This window comes from Paramormyrops kingsleyae, chromosome 23, assembly GCF_048594095.1.
Source record: "Paramormyrops kingsleyae isolate MSU_618 chromosome 23, PKINGS_0.4, whole genome shotgun sequence".
Taxonomy (NCBI): Eukaryota; Metazoa; Chordata; class Actinopteri; order Osteoglossiformes; family Mormyridae; genus Paramormyrops; species Paramormyrops kingsleyae.
The window spans coordinates 15,947,755-15,965,723 of NC_132819.1; the positions used below are offsets into that span (position 1 = coordinate 15,947,755).

At 43.8% G+C, this 17,969-nt stretch overlaps 1 long non-coding RNA gene across 2 annotated transcripts; it reads right to left on the reverse strand.

The window, feature by feature from the left end:
- Nucleotides 1–12,125: 12,125 nt before the first annotated feature.
- LOC111844005 (uncharacterized) lies at nucleotides 12,126–13,799 on the reverse strand. Of its 2 annotated transcripts, none has more exons than XR_011984969.1 (3): nucleotides 13,358–13,799; nucleotides 12,496–12,606; nucleotides 12,126–12,408 (listed from the first exon to the last, which is right to left on the reverse strand). It is a non-coding gene; the product is annotated as an uncharacterized lncRNA (long non-coding RNA). The 2 variants fall into 2 exon arrangements; XR_011984968.1 differs by having other exon boundaries at nucleotides 12,496–12,609.
- Between the last annotated feature and the right edge of the window lie 4,170 nt (nucleotides 13,800–17,969).

Here is a 17,969-nt window from a genome sequence, read left to right on the forward strand (position 1 = left end):
AAAATATCTCCTGTCAAAATTATGCAAATTCAAAATATTAATATGCTGCAAAAAAACCTGAAAATATAAATAAATAATGTGCTTTTAATTGAAAGTTAAAATAATAACAAATCAAAACATTTTCTTTGCTCTTATGCCATTTGGTCAGAGCTGGATGCTTGGCATCTTTCCTTGGCAACAAGTTCGTTTATGTTTGGGGTAAGGTTCTGTGTTGTGGAGATTCTCTCTTAGCCACATTAGCTCCACAAACAACACACACGGGTTTACCGGCAATGTCAGTAAACATATACTCCCATCGGTTTTGAAAGGCTCTGTTTTCAGAATCAACTTTTCTCTTGGCTATTGTTTGGGGCTAGCTTTGACTTGAAATTAGGGTTGTATACATCAACAGACGCTTGATTGATCTGACGTAATTGACGCGGGAATGGTCGCAGATAGCCTATCGTTCGGTAAGGAAGCTGTTGCGCTGTATTATGGGATTTGTAGTTTGTGTGTTTTCGGCGCTTCATATCGTCGGGCCATTAAAAAAAGATATACAAAATGATCTTGCGGGCCGGGTATTGTACGCCGGACGGATGTGGCCCGCGGGCCTTCAGTTTGACACGTGTTGTAGATGAAAATATGAATACATTTTATACAGTATCTGCTTTAGAGGAGTAGAATTTCCAAAGTGGTTCTTTCATTCAACGATAAACATACTTATTTGTTCAATCGGTAATTAGATAGTTAAAAAAAAATTCAAAGAAAATAAAATAAATTGTAATAATTCCAAAACAACAAGAAAAACATTATGTGGTGGTGGGTAGACGTGTTGTAAAACCAGTTTAGAAAAACATCACTTATCAAACACTCAGGAGCCAGGCAACCTGTCACCTGACACAGTTGGAAAATATACATTTCCTGGAGGGTGGTATGAAACTGGAAGTTGCCTAATGTGTAATTACAAATTATATTACAGTAAGGGGCGTGGATACGCCACCGATCTGTAACGTTAAGTGCTGATGTAGCGGAGGGCGAAGATGGCACACAGCGGCAGGGCGAGGAGAAGCGTGTGCAGACGGGCAGGCGTGGCTCCGCTGTAGTTACACAGATCAGAACTGCAGCAGGTGATCGCGGTCGCTCCGCTGCCCGTGACTGAGGCGGTAGAGGCGGCTGCCGAGCAGATATTGCCGCTGGTGCATTGCTTCACTATGGCCATGACATTTCCTGCAGGGCACAGGGAGCCCCAAGACATTTACATCCATCCAAGCAGGTCTGATGGTGACTGGTGTGTGATTTCGGTGAGATTCTCACCTGCAGTGACCACTGTGCTCATGCAGGTGTCGAGAGGCGCCTGGCAGGTGTCCGTGTTCAGGTTACACTTACTGTTAGTCGTTGTGGAGCTGCACACGTAGCAGATCAGCCCATCTGGACAAAATTAGCATACTACACATAGCATTTATGACTCATTTAATGTCCACACCCTTCCAAACATTTCCTCCAGTGTCAAATATGGCAAAGCAAAGCAACATTGACAAACAGCTAACTGAACATTTCACATTACATTCATGTGAACCCAGCCACTTGAGCAGCATACCAGAAACCTTTCACCCCTGATTCCATGAAAGAGGAACCAACATTTGGTTTCAGTTTATCATTGAAGAAATTCATAATGATTCAAAGGAGTGCTTTGAATTTGGCCATTTTCACAAGGCAGACAATGTTCCAGGAGCTGCTCAGAATGATCATTGTCTGATTGGCACCAAGAGTTTGAACCTAAGCAGTTATGAAATTAACTAAGCAGTTATGAAATTAAACTTATTTCCATTTGCAAGAACTCTTGGGCTAGTAGAGTGTCAACCTGCTATATATCTATAAATCCATGGACAGAACAATGTGCTTTGAATGAACGACTGACTAATAATTTTAATATGTGCAAAATGTGGACCATATTACACCTGTTCGTTTTGGAATTACAGTGATTTTACAGCCCTGAAGAAATATGTGTAAGTATGCACTGAGATTTCAGGTGACAATTGTGTACTTGTAAAGTTTCTAAAGTGTGAATTGCCTAAAATACAAAACTACACTGGTGCTTATAAACGGACTTAAATTCTAGCCTCCTGAGATCCAACTCATTCATTTATGTCCATTGTAGTGGACATTTTGTTTTTGCATCTGTCTTTTCACTGATGTAAGAAAACATATTTATTCCTGTTGTACACTAAGGAGGACATGCTGTTAAAGTAAAAATAAAAATAAATTAGAAAAAATCTAAATTGTAAGATGTCTTATTTCCTCCAAAGACATAGAAAATCACAAATAACCTAAAATTGAAGGACACTTTTTTTCCTTGGGTCTCAGGAGGTTAGACAAAGAAATGTGACGTACCTGCAGAACTGACCCAGCAAAGCAGCAGGAGAATCAGCAGAGTCCTCATGCTTTGTAGTAGGTGCTGCTCACACTCAGTGACTCCCTGTCAGACAGAAAGTGACTTGTTCCTATGAAGATACACCTGAGGAAAAAGAAAAGTGTTTTTAAGTGGAACAGGACCCACCTTCCTTGCTACCTGTGGTAGAAATGGACTTGGAAGGAAGTCTTGACCTTAAAAGAACTGAGAAATCCCTGGACTTACCGCTCAGCTGAGGAATATCAACAACATTGTGGCATTTCCTCAGTCAATTAGCTCGCCCTGGGGCGTGTATCACAAAGCTGGATTTCTTGTTTAGCCAGATAAATGATCAGATTTAAAGTACACTGGGCTAAATGAAAATGAACAAAGATAAAGTCCATGTAGTCCAGAATAACTTAAACCTGACAAGTTATCAGGCTAAACAAGAAATCCAGGCTTTGAGATTCAGGTCCTGGTTCCTTACCAAGATTTCTGGTCAATGAACAAACAGAACAGTAATTTATCTGTCATACCTGGGTAGTAACATCATTTTCATTATTACTATTGTTTTTGCTGTTGCTGATGTTATGTTCAGCATCGCATGCTGATGTAATGTTTTGCCTTTTCATGTCTTCTTTGTGTTTTGCAGTGAATAGGATTTATAGAATTATATTCCTGATGATCCAGAAAAACTAGCTTGGACTGATGCATTATACTGTATGTGTCCCATCCATTTACTTTTCCTTAAATTACTACATTATAGAGTATTAAACTTAAAATGAAAGTGTAAATTAGTAGTATTAGTAAATAATATTGTTTTTCTTGTTAGCTTTAGGGATGGTTGAGAACAATTTGATTTCAACTACAGATTTGACTCCTCTCATTGTTCTGCTTGCTTAACTACTGTCAGAGTGCATTACCATTAAAAGCTGATGGAATACAACATATGAAATGAGACTGTATTATCGCGTTTGTTGCTAGGTAACGGCAGGAAAAATAAATGACAGATAAGCGGCAGCATTTGTCTGGGTTTTCAGGAAATTCAAGGCACTTATGCCCATGTGGGTTACTTGATGTAATTCCTGGTTGATAACAGAGTGAGGTGTTTCACAATGGGGGTCAGGGCCACTGGACGGTAGTCGTTCAAGGTCCAGACCGCCGCCTGTTTAGGGACAGGGATGATGGTGGCAGACTTGAAGTAGGTAGGGATGGTGGCCTGTTTCAGGGAGATGTTGAACAGGCTGGTGAGGACTGCAGACAGCTGACTTGCACAGTGCTTCAGCACTCGTCCAGGGACACCGTCAGGTCCAGCTGCTTTGTTGGTGTTGATGTGCCTGAGGGCTCTTTCGACCTCATGTGGGCTGAACACCAGGGTGTTCAGGGGGTCCTCCTGCACAGTCAGCCTGGTATGATGGTGGTTGGTGCCCTTGTCAAACCATACGAAGAACTGGTTCAGATCGTCAGGTAGGGATGAGGTCGCTGTGCTGGTTTGATGGGTGTTGCTGCTTTTATAGTCGGTAATTGACCTGATTCCCTGCCGTATGCGCCGGGGGTCAGAGTTGTTGCTGAAGTGCTCCTCAATTTTATTTTTGTAGGAGCGCTTCGCCTCTCTGATGCCTCTCCTCAGGTTGGACCTGGCTGTTGAGTAGACTTCTCGGTCGCCGGTGCGGAAAGCCTCATCATGTGACTTCAGCAGCTTTTGAACTTCCCTGTTCATCCATGGTTTGCGGTTGGGGAATGTGCGTATGACCTTGGAAGTGGTAACAGTGTCCATGCAGAAGTTTATGTAGGACACAACAGAGGATGCGTATACGTTGGTGGGCTGTCCTGTGTGGACTCCAGTTTGAACAAATCCCAATCTGTGTTGTCAAAACAGTCCTGTAGTCTGGTCATGGCTCCTTCGGGCCAGACTCTGATGGTCTGTACGGTGGTCTTTGTTCTGGCAATGAGGGGTTTGTATGTGGGAGTCAGGAACAAAGAGATGTGATCAGACTGACCAATGTGGGGGGAGGGGGCTTTGTAAGCGTTTGCGATATTACAGTACACGTGATCCAGCGTATTATTTCGTCTGGTTGGAAAAACAACAAACTGGTGGAATCTGGGTAGCACAGTTTTTAGGTTGACGTGATTAAAGTCTCCTGCAAGCTCCGGGCCGCTGCATCTGTGCCCGCCGCCATCTTGTCCACATGTAAGGCCCGAGCTGGGCACAAAGTGTTTAGCTTCTGTTCCTCAGCAGAGGAAAAAGGAGGGGGGTGGGAAGCTGTCAGTCCCACCGTAGAGCACCTGTAGGTCGAGTCCACGACCTTAGGCACAAAAGTAGGATTAGGATGCAGGCACACTTTGGTAAGTCCCGGACCAAACTGCAAACAAGAAGAGTGGACAGACAGCGCCTGCAAATCGCTCACTTGCTTTGCTGTAGTCAAAGCTAAAAGCAGCGCTGTCTTAAGAGAGAGATATTTCAACCCCACCCCGTCCAAAGGCTCAAAAGGGTGATGAGACAAGGCGTCTAACACCATAGACAGATCCCACAATAGGACTGACGGCTTAGAAACTGGGTGTTTCCGGCGGGCGCCCTTCATGAAACGGCAGATTGGGGGATGCTGTCCAGCCGGCTTCTCACCAAAACCCACGTGACAGGCTGAAATCGCAGCCAGATACACTTTAATTGTGGAAAAGGTTTTCCCTTTTTCCAACAAATCCTGCAGAAAACAGAGGATTTCCACCACTGAACACTGAAAAGGAACAGTCGGTCTCAGCCCTCACCAATCCTCAAACACTCGCCATTTTCTGCTGTAAAACGAACAAGTGGAAAAAGCCCTGGCACTCTGTATAGCGTCAATGACCGGTGGGGGCAGGCCTGCAGCGTTCAGGTTCTACCGCTCACGGGCCAAGCCCAGAGAGCTATGTTGTCTGGGTGGGGATGGTAGATCTCCCCTCTCGTCTGTGACAGGAGATCTCGGTGTGGTGGGAGGGGCCACGGCTGACCCTTCACCCAGTGCTTAGGTGGTCAGTGTGGGGCTACCAGAACCAACGACAAACCCTGCTTCCTTACCCTGGCTAATGTGGAGGAAATTAGATTCAGGGGAGGGAACGCATAGAGGAGGACGTTTGGCCATGGGTGGGCTAGAGCATCCACACCCAATGGTGCAATTTCTTCCCACGGGGAAAAGTTCAGTGAGTGTTTTCCTGCGAGGCGAAGAGATCTACGGTTGCCCGTGCGAATCTCTGCCATATCTGCTCTACTACCTGAGGGTGAAGCCGCCACTCTCCATAGGGGGGGTCTCCTCTGGACAGCAGGTCTGCCCCCCTGTTCAGGACACCCGGCACATGTGTCGCACGGAGAGACTAGAGCCGGGTGCTGCACCACGCGATCAGATTCCTGGCTAATTGGTGCAGCCGGAGAGAGCGAGTGCCACCCTGACGATTGACGTAGGCCACCACTGTTGAATTGTCCGATTTCACCAGAACATGCTGACCCTGGAGAAAACCCAGGAAGTGTTTAAGTGCTAGAAACACTGCAAGCAGTTCCAAATAGTTTATGTGCTGTGCTGGGGGGGCCACACGCCATTCACAGCCTTGCCCACCATGGTTGCACCCCACCCCGACTGGGACGCATCTGTAGTCAGTATCACTCTTGAGGACCCCCCCCTAAAGGGATGCCCGACTCGAGAGCCCCCCTGGCACACCACTGGCGAAGCGCCTTCACACACGCTGGTGTCACCTTCACCGGCCGGTTGAGATGACGGCGAGGGCAAAGGCCTAATTGCGCCACCCAACGCTGAAAGTCCCTCATCATGAGATGCACCACAGATATCACTGATGCCATTAGCCCCAGCAGATGTAGGCAGAGTATTTATGAAACCCCTTTCCCTAACTGAAAGCGGCCATCTCGTCCTCTAGGACCTGAGCTGAATCACCAACGGCTACAGAAACACACCATTGAACCTGGGTGGCCTCATAGCAAACTGCAGCCTGTAGCCTGTAACCATGGGTGCACAACACATGAGCGCCACTTCATTACCTAAGCAGACTGCAGCCCCTTGAAAAGTCCTGCATCAGTGGCACCTGGTGATGACGTCACCCCCACCCCGGCGGAAGAGAAACTCCAGACTGAGGAGCAAGAGCTCCCCCTGGTGATGGAGTTCAGCAAAGATTTTTTTTATATCTTTTATTTTGAACAGTGGGCTTTGGCCCTTGGCTTTGAGCCTGTCTGCAACAATCCATACTTTATTTTTGTTTCCCCTGAACAGTGCTTGGTCACACTTTGCACAGAACTCTCGCTCTCCTGAACTCGAGGAGACCTTACAGTGGAGACCCCCCTGAACAAGCAGAACACAAGGGTTGTCTGCCCCCAACCTCATCCTCTTTGAAGGGGTGGGTCCAAGCAGGCATCATGGGGCGGACGGTTCCTTGCTGTGACAGCTGCAGAGGAGGGCTTCCCCTACGGCCCTGGGTTAGCCGCCCTTGGCTGCTGAGCCGCCTGCTGTCCACCTGGAGCCTCAAAAGCCTCATCCTCCTGCTTCCTGAGGGAGCTGGTTTCTCTCATTTTATCCAGGGTTTGACCTGCCCCAGCTCCACCATCACCTGGATTTTCAGCTTAGAGTAGCCCTTGGTGGCAAGCTTGCTCTTAAAATGGCTGGACCAGTAGCGACGCATCTCCTTCATGCAAGCCCAAACTGCAGGAAGGAGTTGACGTGCTGAGGGCTGCACAGGTGGGAGCCTCTTCCCATCGTACAGATCCCTCTCTGCCCCCCCAGGGTATACCCAGCTTAACTGCTGCCCGCTTGTGACCTCATACAGGTTACAGTCTACCTGGGTACCTGCATCTGTCGTGCTAGGGGGTCGGGACTGATGGGCAGGGAAGGTGGAGTCATCCTCCTCCTCTTCCTCTATATCACCCATATCGAGGAGGTCAGAGTTGGCCTCGCCCTCTGCATCCTCATCACCCGGTTCTCCGGCCTCTAGGGAGGGCGAACCCTCAAACAGAGGAGGCAAGTCTGGGGATTCAGTCTCCATCAAATCCGCCCAGCTCGTAGTAGCTCGCAGGAGATGGGTAATAGTGGCCTGGGGAGTGGCTTTGGTCGCTCCTGGGGCCTGTTTGTTAGCCACGGCCACTCTCAGCCTCCGCTCCTGGATTTTCTCTGGCATCGACGTACAGTGGATGCAAGTCTGCGTGTTCACCTTCAATGCCTGAGCATGACTAGCGCCCATGCACACTATGCAGAGAGGGTGAGGATCCCTGCCTGAGACTGTGGCTCCGCATGACGCGGGACATGGGCGGGATGAGGTTTCACCCTCTTTTTCCTCATGCCCTTTGGCGGGGGTAATGGCCGTCAACATAGCGAGCTGGGGGGAAGGAGGCAGACAGCGGGAAAGCGTAGAACCTAAAAATACTTGACATATTAGTCTGTCGACACGTTAGTCTTTCGGTTCGTTGCTTATCTGGATGGGCTGAAGAGGTCGTCTGCAAGGAGAGTCACTCAGAGAGCACAAAATGTCGGTTAAATATAATTATATATTTGCGCTGGAGTGGCTTGATGGATAGCTCACCTTGACGCGATTGCCAATCTGGCAATGCTGACCAAACAGCGAGAATAACTTTCTTGACGTGGGAATTCAGCACTAGAGCCAAAATCGCGTTCGTCGCCGGACTGCAAAGACGGGCCGTCTATGAAAGGTTAAGCGAGATCAGCTTAATAGCTTGGCTGAGGGGGCTTGTAATTCCTCACAGGAAGAAAGCGCAAATGAACCATCAGGGAGGTCGACCGCATTAGTAGTGCAGGGGCGGAAAAAGTTCAGGATGCGACTGCTCCAATGAAAAAATTGTGCACCGGATACAATTTGGGATGAACTCGGGATACATCGTTTCTAACAGGTTGGTAAAATCCAATTTATCAATGTTAAATCATTTTGCTTTATTAATTTCGTATTTATATATTTAGCTCACAAATGGTGCTACTGTATTAATGTTCTCGGGTGTCATTATGCTTCCAGACCACAGGAGGGCGTGTCTTTTATCACAAACTTGCCTGTGTAAGCTGTTGCGTGAAAATAAAGCTTTCTTTTATATATGGGTTTGTGAAAGTAAAATATGGTTCCTTGCTCACTACGGGCCTTTCGTAACTCAGCAAAAGACAAAATGCATTTTGTGGTTCCGCAAAGGTATTCCGTCATTGAATCAGTTTCCTGCACTAAAACTCTGTATCATTCATGAACTACATTTCGTCTACAAAAATGACTCCCTATCACTCACAAAATGCATTTTGTGCACAAAGCCAATTTATTTAGTTAATAAATAAATGATTTTTTTTTGTGGCACAGATTGTATTTTGTGCATGAAAATGAGTGCTTGACACTTGGCACCCCATAGTCAGAGAGGGTAAGATTTTAAATCGATTATGCAGTCATGATTAAATAGTGTTTCGATCCTCCTGCTGAGTACAGACGATTAAATATACATGTGATATATGCCAATAATCGCCAAGGTGAAAATAAATAGTTAAAAATGATTTTACATTCCTTCTTATAACACAACACACTCTTTTCTTGTTGCCATCGAGCATTTTTGAAAACATTGAAATTAAGCTTGTAATTGCTGGGAAATAGTATTTCTCTTTAAAACAGAGGGTACGTTGTACATTTCTAACGAGGATGACTATAGACACATGGATAATAGGTCTTTGCTAAGAGTCATCCTTGCTGGGTGTTTATTTTCTAGTGTGCATCACTTACATTATATCTAAATGTAAAGGTAAACATCTGCATGCACCATTAAGAAATCAATCATGCTCCAAAAGTGACATATCAGACTTGTGAGAAAGTAATTCAATTAGTACGGACAATTAATAAAGGTTGTTCTGCTTCTTCTGATCAGTAAAATCTATAGGATGTTGGCCATTTGCAAGAAGGAACGTCGAGAATTGATTAATGATATTTGTGTATAAGTATAAATATTTCCTTTTCATATCTATCAGAGTGTCTCAGGTCTTGTGATCTTATTGGCCGCTGTTTTCTGTGCTCTACGGTCATTGGCTCAGGGGTGTGAATTGGGGGGCCAGCACAGGCAGCAGCGCAGCAGGATCTTGCACAGGTAGCGGTCGGCTCTGCGCCTTAGCCAGGATGAAGACGAGCGTGTTCATGATGCTGTTGCTCATGGCGATGCACTCAACAGGTAGTAGAGGGATATGGAGTGAGTGACACACAACAGCAGCCTGGGAATGAAATCCCGGATGATGGTGTAGCTGTAGTAGGGGCCCAGCACAGCACAAACGTGGCCAGGATCCCCAGCAGCACCAGCATTGTCCTTCAACGAGCCCTCAGCTGGCCCTGGCCCTGCAGCGTCTGGACTCCTGGAAGATGCATGAACCCGGGTCTTTGCACAGAACTGTGTATGTATGACATGTATATATGCATGTACAGTAAAACCGGTCTAAGTCGACACTCGCGGGACCAGCTTAAAAGTGACGACTTAGAGAATTGACGAGATACACCTAAGTCGACACTTTGGCGACTTATGTCTATCTCGCCGTTTTGTCGACTAGTAAATATAACACGCCGTTTTGCCGACTTATAAAATCGACACTTCGGCGACTTATGTCTATCTCGCCGTTTTGCCGACTAGTAAATATAACACCATACCTCTACTACACCGCACTATACACGCGACACTTAAGACCAGGGAGCGACTAATGCGATAGGTGGGGATTCCCCGTTTCTACAATGCCGTGGTGACAAGCAGGCGGTGTGAAGCAGGCGGCGGGAATGCAGCGATTGGGGTGTCGACTTACAGGTAGGAAAATCCGTTCATTTGTGTTGTTCGGGACCGGGATATAGGTGACGACTAAGGGAATTTGACGACTTACAAGCGGAGATTTACACAAGGAATTTTAAAGGAAACATCATTAGGAAAAATCGGGACTTTTGCTTGAGCGTCGACTTGTGCACATTGACGAGTTACAAGCCGGCGACTTAGACCAGTTTTACTGTACATGTATGTACAACCATGGACAAAATTAAGAGACCACAGCACATTTTTTGTTTCACTCATTTTTCACTTCGTAGGTGTGCGTCTGTGCATAATATATATATTTATTGCAGACTGCACCTGGGACTTCAGTCCTGCTTCTAGGAGCCTGATACAAGCTGTCCTAGCAGTGCACTTCATTGTCAGGGTCAATGCCTGTCCACCCCTGCCATTTGACCAGCAGGTGTCGCTGGCTATCCCCCTGTCTGATAACACTTCTATATTTCCCCTGTTCCTTGAGTGCTGCATAGCTTGGTGGGTTGAGCTTGTGACTTGGAGTCTATGAACTCCTTGGTTGTGGGTTTGAGACTGCGTAGAGACAAGCTTCACCTGTATTCATCATGTTTTGGTTTCCCTACTGTGTATTATCTATCATTGCTTCCCTGTTGTAGGATTTCCCTCCTCCTGCTGTCTAAATATGTTTTGTATATTGTTATGGTCCTAGTTGTCCTAGTAAAGTTAACCTTTAGTATTTGTTATGTTTCCTAGTCTTTGTGTTTGCTATGTTTCATAGTTTCTTTATTAGTTGTGAATTCCACCTATTGCTCATTGTCCTGTGCTTTCATTGATTGGTTAATTTGGGTATTGTTCTCACCTGTCCTGCATTATGTCTATTTAGTCTTGTATATATTTAAATGCCTGCTCACTCTGTTCTCTAGTCAGTCATCGTTCAAGCTACTGTGTGCTGTAAATCAAGGCTTTTCTAGCTTGTGCCCTTTGTTGCTCTCTTTCCTATATATAGTTGTTACCGTTTGGTATTTTTGTAGCTAGATCTTGTTCTTTCCTTTTGCTTTTAACCCCACGTGGTGCTTTTATTTTGTGGTTTACCCATTTGGTGTTCTGTTTTGTTTAATAAAACTCCTTTTGTCTTGTAACCATAACTGGATCATTGTTTTTATTTGGGTCTTTTTTTGTGGTGCGATCTTGTGATTTTTCTTTGCGAATGTCACGACGGACCGGCCCGACAGTACACCGGCGGTGAAGCGGAGCAGAAAAAGGGCGCCTTACTAAGTAAAAGGAGATGGTTTTTTCTTTGTGCTTTAATTAGTACCTGGCTGATTAGGGCACAAAGTTTGTCAATATTTTGTTGTACTTGTGTAATTTTAAATGCCTCTATTTGAGTTTTAAACTTTATTAGTGTTATTTTGGATCGATGCTCTGTACTCCTGCCTTGCCTTAATTTCAGGTATTCCCTATAACTTAATTCAGTAACTAAGTGTGCTTCATGGAGGTTTTCACGTCGTTTTCACAACTTCTAAAAAAATCATCTGTGATACAACCATGACAGATGTCTGTCTGAGGAATCTATCTGTTCTCAGCAATGAGGAGCCGTGCGCAAAAGCACTTTATATAGATATATTTGTGAAATGTTCTGCTGCCACCACAACAGCCATCACCTTCAGCTGTCGAAAAAATGCAGTGAGACACGACCACATGGGTAGTGCAGAGCAAGCAAGAGCTGCAGAGTTTTTTTGCACCAACACTATGTTGTTCCTTTTGTTGATTATTAAGATAAACTTCAAATTCAAAAGCACTGCTGGGCACAAGTGACATTTTGGTGTGGGGATTACACTTGTTCTGCAAATGTTAATTGTCATTTAAGAAATGCTCCTAAGTAATAGAGAATAACTGTAAATACAGATTAGGGACGATATTCAGTAGACTGGTCCTTGACAAATTTCAGTAATGCCATCTTTGATTTTGTACACATTTTTATTGAGGATGGGATGGAACTGTAAGCTGACTGACAGTGTATCACCATAAGGGGCATGGATATGTCAAGCGCTGACATAGCAGAGGGCAGAGATGACACACAGCGGCAGGACCAGAAGCAGCGTGTGCAGACGGGCAGTCGTGGCTCCGCTGAAGTTACACAGATCAGTGCTGCAGCAGGTGACCATGGCCGGCTTATCTTCGGTGAATAGCTGGGTGATGAAGGCTATGGAGGCTCTGAAGGATACCTTTTCACATTCATCGTAGGTGGTGCATGTCTTTAGTATTATCTTGGGATAACCTGGAGGGCACAGGGACCCCCAAACCATTTACATCCAGCCCAGCAGGCCTGATGGTGACTGGTGTGTGATTTCGGCGAGATTCTCACCGGTCTTTGGCACGATGGTCATGCAGGTGCCCCCAAAAAGATGGCAGGGTTCCGTTTTCTGGTTACAGATGGTGTTATTCGTGTCCGCACATGAATAGCATTTCAGCCCATCTGCTGTGGCCAAAAGGAGTAATTAGCATGCTGACTCATTTAATATCCACACCCTTCCAGACATGTTCCCCGATATTAAATATGGCAAAATAAAGCAACAGTGACAGATAACTAACTGAACATTTCACGTTACACTGATGGAAACCTATGGTCTTGCTGCCCATGGAAAACCAGCCACTTCACCAGCACGCCAAAGCACAAAGGCAAATAGCTCGATGACTTGATGTAATAGTGTAATAGTGTAGTGATTCCATGTATCAGGAATGAATATTTAGTTTCAGTTTTGCATTGAAGAGATTCATGATGGTTCAAAGGAATGCTTTGAATTTAGCCGTTTTCACAATGCAGACAATGTTCTAGGAGCTGCTCAGAATGATCATTATCTGATTGCACCAAGAATTTGAACCTAAGCAGTAATAAAATAAAATTTCTATGTACAATGACTCTTGGGCTGATAGAATGTCAACCTTCTATATATCCATGAATCCATGGACAGAGTAATGTACTTTGAAATAATGATTGACTGATAATTTTAATATTTGCAGAAAAGTACACCATATTACACGTGTTCATTTCAGTTTTGGAACTACAGTGAATTGATAGTCCTGAAAAAATTATTTCCAACTATGCACTGAGCTTTCAGATTACATTCCATAGCTGTAAAGTTTCTAAAGTATGAATTGCCTACAATACAAAACCACTCTGGTGCTTATAAATGGATTTAAATTCTAGACAAAGAAATGGGACGTACCTGCGGAACTGACCCAGCAAAGCAGCAGGAGAATCAGCAGAGTCCTCATGTTTCGTAGTAGGTGCTGCTCACACTCAGAGTGACTCCCTGTCAGACACAAGGTGACTTATTCCTATGAAAAAGACCAACCTTCCAAACTGCTGTTGTTACCTGTGGTCTAAATGGGCTTGGAAGGACGTCTGGACCTCAACAGAACCTAGAAGTTCCTGAGGTGGAAAAATGACAGAGGCAGTCTAGGAGACAGTAGGAAGGAAATGTGTCATTGGCTGCACCAAATCTTATCACGGCATTACAAGCTCTCAGGTCATAGGACGTGCACCATCTATGTGACAATGCTTGACTTTTATACTCTCAGACAATCCTTTCCTCTGCACCCACAGTCAAGGCAGGTTCCTCTTTCAGACTTAGAAACTTGCCGAAATCAGCACATTTCCTCCCTTTTCATTGTGTTTTAATAATCAAGCATAGAAACATTAAACCTCAGTAAGGAAACCACATCCATTTCCGTCTTTCAGACTTAGAAACTTGCCGAAATCAGCTCTACAGTTTCCTACTCTACACAGCGAAGCATGCAGCTCTGCTCAGACAGTGTTCTTTGTGATTTTCCACTACATCTCCTCCCTTTTTATCATGTTTTAATAATGAAGCATAGAAGCATTAAACCTGAGTAAGGGAATCACATTCATTACTGTCTTCCATTAGGTTTGAACAGAAACATCATTAGTGTAGGATCACACACACATACGTCAGGACTAAGATTCCAAGTTTTATGGCCCGGAGGTCTGGAAGCCCTGAGATAAGGTCCAGTCTGGTACAGCAGGTCCTTGATGGCCTAGGCACAAAGGGGGGTTAGTGACTCCAACATACACACACACACACACACACACACACACAGAGGTTTGTAATTACAGTATATCTTTGTGGGGACTATCCTGTTTTTCCTGTTTCTTTCACAGCTGGCATGATTACTCGATTAAACTTGATCACTAAAAAGCATCTCTAAAAATTTTCCAACTCGATTATGGTGGAAGGAACACGCTCGTACCATATGAGGGACCAAATAATTAACTTCACATTAAAAGTGAATGAATAATACATCAGTTGAATATAGATGGTGACCCAGCTACTATAATATCTTTGAATGCATCAAAAGCGTTTGATACGGTCGAGTGGAGGTTTTTGTTTCAAATATTGGACAAATTCAATTTGGGCTCTAACTTTATTAGATTAGTCAAACTTTTTTATTCTGATTCAACAGCTGTGGTTAACACTAATAGTTTATTATCAGGTAAATTTTCAATTCATAGAGGCTGCCGTTAGGGATGCCCCCTGTCGCCGCTCCTGTTTGCCTTGTTTATTGAACCCTTGGCAGAAAGTATTCGCATGCATGGGGGCGTCCGGGGCGTGGAGGCAAGCGGGACGGAACACCGCATATCATTATATGCAGATGATGTCCTTCTTTACCTGAGGCACCCACAATTATCAATTCCACAGGTGTTGGAGATAATTAACCAGTATAGCCAGTATAGTGGATACAAAATAAACTTGGGGAAATCCCAAGCCATGTTTTTAAATGCCCCACAGAATGTTAAATTACAGTGTCCATTTCACATTACTGACTCTGGGTTTCTTTATTAGGGCATATACATAACCCCAGACTTAAAGGATTTGTTCTCCAAGAACTATTCACCTTTAATGACAAAACTTAAGCAGGATATGAATAGGTGGACTTCTTTGCCAATTTCTTTTTTTGGAAGAATTAATACAATTAAAATGAATGTGCTTCCCCGTTTACTTTATTTATTTCAGTGTATATTGATACCTGTTATTTGAATTCTAACTTTTTCAAGGGTCTGAATACAGCCATCAGTAAGTTTATATGGAATAATAAAAAACCCAGGATTAAATTTACTTCTCTCCTCAAACCAAGGGAGTGTGGAGGTGGATCTTTGCCCAACATACAGCTTTACTACTGGGCTGCTCAGATCAAACAAATGCTTAGATGGTTTTCAAATGATACAGGCTCTTTGTGGGTCATGATGGAATCCTTTGCATGTGCCCCTAGAACATTAACATCTCTTCCATTTATTAATAATTTTAAGAAGATTCGGTCAGTAGTTGAACATTTTTTGTTATTAAATACTCTCTTGGCTTGGGAAGATGTCAAAAAATATCTCCACCTCCCCAGGAATTTAACTATGCAATCCTCAATCATTTTGAATCCCTACTTTCCTGCTTCCTTAGCTAATATTGGCCTTCGGTCTTGGGTGGAGAAAGGTGTTTTTAATTTAGCCAATTTATTTACAGATAATGTTGTCAAATCTTTAGAGACACTTAGAATGGATTATAAACTTCCTAGAACAGAATTTTTCAAATTTCTCCAGCTACGTCATTTTATTCATTCTGAAATGAGACAGGGCAAAATCCGCTTTGAATCGTCTGATATTGAAAATCATCTCCTTCTTCCAGGGGCATTGAAGGGTCAGATTTCTTATGTGTATGGCTCCCTTTTATCAGAAACCTTCTTCACCTTTGAATCCTTTAAGAACGGTTTGGGAAAAGGATATGGGCCGATCATTTACTGATGATGAATGGCTCTCTATATGTGAGGAGGTTTTTCATAAATCAACCTCAGTTTCTGTACATGAGCAAAACTTGAAATTCATATATAGAACATATCTCACCCCTGTATGCCTCCACAAAATGTACCCAAATGTATCTCAGTTGTGTTTTAAATGTAATTCAAAACATTGAAGACATGGAACATTGATGCATCTATTCTGGGAGTGTAAGAAAATTAAAATTTTTTGGTATGAAGTGCATGATCTGGTTGAGAAAATACTGGCTAGAAAATTTATGATGTCTCCAATTATATACCTGTTAAATTGTAAAATATCACTAGATCTTCCTTCTGATTTAAATTGTTTACTAAATTTCATTACTTATCTGGCAAAGAAATGCATACTTATCTTATGGTCATCATCTTGTGTACCAACTTTAAAGATGTGTTTGGCACAAGTGGGTAATCTTCTCCCATTGGAAAAACTTACATACGACTTACAGAATAAATCTGAGCTATTCTGGCGGATATGGGCCCCTTTGTGGGATCTACTTCAGCAATCATGACTCTTTCTTTCTTTTATGCTTTCTTTTACTGAACTGTTTTGCCCTTGGGTGTCTCCATGTTCACTCATATTAATAGATTACTGTTTGTTTTTAAATGATCGCTGTAGGTGTCGACTGTATATCGATTTGGCTCTGTTTTTTTCTTTTTTTTTTTTTCCTTGTTGTTAAATAAAAAAAAATAATTAAAAAAAATAATAAAAAATTGAATGAAAATGCAGTCGACTGTAAGTATTGCAAAGCCAAACTTAAATATCACCACAGAACAACTGCAATGCAAATACACTCACCTAAAGGATTATTAGGAACACCTGTTCAATTTCTCATTAATGCAATTATCTAATCAACCAATCACATGGCAGTTGCTTCAATGCATTTAGGGGTGTGGTCCTGGTCAAGACAATCTCCTGAACTCCAAACTGAATGTCAGAATGGGAAAGAAAGGTGATTTAAGCAATTTTGAGCGTGGCATGGTTGTTGGTGCCAGACGGGCCGGTCTGAGTATTTCACAATCTGCTCAGTTACTGGTATTTTCACGCAAAACCATTATTAGGGTTTACAAAGAATGGTGTGCAAAGGGAAAAACATCCAGTATACGGCAGTCCTGTGGGCGAAAATGCCTTGTTGATGCTAGAGGTCAGAGGAGAATGGGCCGACTGATTCAAGCTGATAGAAGAGCAACTTTGACTGAAATAACCACTCGTTACAACCGAGGTATGCCGCAAAGCATTTGTGAAGCCACAACACGCACAACCTTGAGGCGGATGGGCTACAACAGCAGAAGACCCCACCGGGTACCACTCATCTCCACTACAAATAGGAAAAAGAGGCTACAATTTGCACGAGCTCACCAAAATTGGACAGTTGAAGACTGGAAAAATGTTGCCTGGTCTGATGAGTCTCGATTTCTGTTGAGACATTCAAATGGTAGAGTCAGAATTTGGCGTAAACAGAATGAGAACATGGATCCATCATGCCTTGTTACTACTGTGCAGGCTGGTGGTGGTGGTGTAATGGTGTGGGGGATGTTTTCTTGGCACACTTTAGGCCCCTTAGTGCCAATTGGGCATCGTTTAAATGCCACGGCCTACCTGAGCATTGTTTCTGACCATGTCCATCCCTTTATGACCACCATGTACCCATCCTCTGATGGCTACTTCCAGCAGGATAATGTACCATGTCACAAAGCTCAAATCATTTCAAATTGGTTTCTTGAACATGACAATGAGTTCACTGTACTAAAATTGCCCCCACAGTCACCAGATCTCAACCCAATAGAGCATCTTTGGGATGTGGTGGAACGGGAGCTTCGTGCCCTGGATGTGCATCCCACAAATCTCCATCAACTGCAAGATGCTATCCTATCAATATGGGCCAACATTTCTAAAGAATGCTTTCAGCACCTTGTTGAATCAATGCCACGTAGAATTAAGGCAGTTCTGAAGGTGAAAGGGGGTCAAACACCATATTAGTATGGTGTTCCTAATAA